Source organism: Lepus europaeus, chromosome 7, assembly GCF_033115175.1.
Source record: "Lepus europaeus isolate LE1 chromosome 7, mLepTim1.pri, whole genome shotgun sequence".
NCBI lineage: Eukaryota > Metazoa > Chordata > Mammalia > Lagomorpha > Leporidae > Lepus > Lepus europaeus.
Window position 1 is genome coordinate 58,383,789 of NC_084833.1, and position 3,737 is coordinate 58,387,525.

Consider the following 3,737-nt stretch of genomic DNA (forward strand, 5'->3'; position numbering starts at 1 on the left):
AATGTGGTTAAGTCTTATGAGCAGTTGCTAATACCTAACTCTGAAGCTCAGCGTTGATAAAGCATTCCCCACCCCAAAAAGAATGAAAAGTACTGTGACTGTTGTTGAAAATTTGTGTAGCACAAATTCCCAAATGGTTAAGTATTTGTCAGCCAGTTTCTTGAAGATTGAGAAAGTGTACTCAGAAATGCAGGAAGGAAATCAGGACAGAGTGGTATTTGGTAAATAAAAGGTACAGAAATTTTCAAAAGGAATGAATGAGTGCTGTAAGGGCTGCAGTAGAGAATGGCAAAAGTAAGATTAAATACTGGGGGCTAGCACTATGTCATAGCAGGTAAAACCACCACCTGTGGTGCCAGCATCCCATATGGGCACCAGTTCGAGTCCCAGCTGCTCCACTTCCAATCCAACTCTCTGCTATGGCCTAGGCAAGCACGGAAGATGGCCCAAGTCCTTGGGTTCCTGCACTCATGTGAGAAGACCGGGAGGAAGCTCCTGGCTCCTGGCTTCAGATCTGTGCAGCTTTGGCAATTGTGGCCATTTGGGGAGTCAATCAGTGGGTGGAAGACCTCTCTCTGTCTCTGTCTCTGTCTCTCTGTAACTTTGCTTTTCAAATAAATAAATAATTCTTTTTAAAAAAGATTAAACACTAATCATTGGACATGGCATTATGGAAGCCATTAATGACATTAAAGATCTATAAGTGATAGGGGCAGAATCTATATTTCAGTGAGAAAACAGTAAATGGAGAGAAGTTAAATGGAAATTATAAACTTTTCCCGCCAAGTGTCTGATAGTAATATGTATGTTTTATTTGGGATGTCAAAAATGTTCTAAGCTTAGGCTGTGATGATAACACCAGAAATATACTAAAAATCAATGAATTATAAACTTAAGAAAAGCTATATATATATATATATATATAGCTTTTCTTAAGTTTATAATATGCAGGGAGAGGGGGAGGGGGAAAGAGAGAAGGAGAGATCTTCCATACAAATTTTACTCCCTAAATGCTTGCAACAACTGAGGTTAGGTTGTACTTAAGCCAGGACTCAGGAGCTCAACCTGGGTCTCTCTCAGGGACACAACCATTTATTCAATACTTTCTACCTCCCAGAGCGTGCATTAGCAGGAAGCTGGAATTAGGAGTGAAGCCAGGACTCCAGTATTGGGTATAAACACCCCAACTGCTGTTTTAACCAGAATGAGGAAAGCCTGTCTTAATTATAAACTATCCATGGATGAATTTTGCAGTATGTGAGTTATCCTGATATATTTGTTTTTTTTTTAAATATTTTTTATGTATTTATTTGAAAGTCAGAGTTACACAGAGAGAAGAGAGGCAAGAGAAAGAGAGAGAGATAGTTTAAGACCCTACTACTGGCCCAAGTGCTTGGGTTTCTACACCTGCATGAGAGACCGAGATATAGCTCACAGTTTCTGGATTCAGCCAGATCCATCTTTCAGACCTGCATAATTTTCCTTCTTCCTGGAAAAAATCTTTAACCACGTGGAAGCCCGCCGCGGGAGCCGAGCCGCAGAATCTCGCCAGCGCGGGAACCAGAGGTAAGACAAAAGCCTCAGAAACCCGAGAAATTGGGAGGGAAAGGCAGACCTCTCTCTCCACTTGAGCAAAACAAAGAGCAGGCACCATTTTACATATGTAAAGCGGCAACGAGTACACAAACTCAGTAACTTTGGGTCTATGGTGAAACTTGAGAACACATTGAGGGCTGCATAAACTCTTTGTGTGGTCCCAGGGGTAGATCAAACGAATACTCACAGAGGCCAGATTTCAACTACCCTCAATTTCACTCAGCCATTCGGGATTACTTCCCAACTGAGTAAAAAAAAAAAAAAAAGAGAGAGAGAGAGAGAGAGAGAGAGATACAGCAAGGAGCAAGGGAGAGAACAATCTGGGTGAGTCACTTTTTGTACAGCCTTGAACCTGAAGAATCAAGCAGAGCTCTCTGGCCACACCCATCACAGCCTCTAAGGATCCATCAAAGCAGACAGCCCACTTAGAGGCATAGTATAACGAGAAAAAAACACCACAGCAAAAAAACAAAAAACAAAACTAAACAAAACAAAACAAAAAAAACCATAAATTATCCCCAACATGCCAAACAACAAACGTAGAAGCCGAGGTAACAAGAGCAAGGAAGACACTATGATGCCCCCAAATGAACAAGACACCCCAATGCAAGATTATGAAGATGAAGAGATAGAGGAAATGCAAGAAGCGGATCTCAAAAAATTGATAAGAACATTAAGAAGTTCTCAAAAACAAATTCTTGAACTACAGAAATCCTTAATGGACAAGATAGAAAATCTCTCGCATGAAAATGAAATATTAAGGAGGAATCAAAATGAAATGAAACAACTAGTAGAACATGAAACTGTGATAGTGACAAGAAACCATAATGAAATGAAGAACTCAATAGATCAAATGACAAACGCATTAGAGAGCCTTAAAAACAGAATGGGTGAAGCAGAAGAGAGAATATCGGAATTAGAAGACAGAGAACAGGAAAGGAAACAGTCAAATCAAAGAAAAGAAGAAGAAATCAGAAATCTAAAAAATACTGTCAGGAATCTACAGGATACTCTTAAAAAAACCAACATTTGGGTTCTAGGAGTTCCTGAAGCCATGGAGAGGGAGAAAGGATTAGAAGGCCTTTTTAGTGAGATACTAGCAGAAAATTTTGCAGGTTTGGAGAAGGACAGAAACATCCTAGCACAGGAAGCTCATAGAACCCCTAATAAACATTACCAAAAGAGATCCTCACAATGACACGTTGTAATCAAACTCACCACAGTGAAACATAAAGAAAAGATCCTAAAATGTGCAAGAGCGAAACGCCAGATTACTCTCAGAGGATCTCCAATTAGACTCACAGCTGACTTCTCATCAGAAACCCTACAAGCTAGGAGGGAATGGCGAGATATAGCCCAGGTACTAAGAGAGAAAAACTGCCAGCCCAGAATATTATATCCTGCAAAGGTCTCATTTGTGAAGGAAGGTGAAATAAAGACCTTTCACAGCAAACAGAAATTGAAAGAATTTGTTGCCACTCATCCAGCCCTGCAAAAGATGCTTAAAGATGTGTTACACAGAGAAACACAGAAACATGGTCACCAATATGAAAGAAGGTAAAGGAGGGAAAACTCACAGCAAAAGATCAAGGAATCTCAAACCATATATTAGAAAATATCTTTGGCAAATGACAGGGCAATGTTCCTCCTTCTCAATAGTCACATTGAATGTTAATGGCTTGAACTGTCCAGTTAAAAGACACCGATTGGCTGATTGGGTTAGGGAACAAAACCCATCTTTTTGCTGCTTACAAGAAACTCATCTTTCCAACAAAGATGCATACAGACTGAAAGTGAAAGGCTGGAAAAACATATACCATGCCAACAGAAATGAAAAAAGAGCGGGCGTAGCCATCTTAATATCGGACAACATAAACTTTACCACAAAAACTGATAGGAGAGACAAAGAGGGGCACTATTTAATGATTAAGGGATCCATTCAACAGGAATATATAACGATTATCAATGTATATGCACCTAATTACAGGGCACCAGCTTATTTAAAAGACTTGTTAAGGGACTTAAAGGGAGACTTAGACACCAATACAATAGTTCTGGGGGACTTCAATACTCCACTCTCAGAGATAGACAGATCAACAGGACAGAAGATCAACAAGGAGACAGTAGATTTAAATGACACT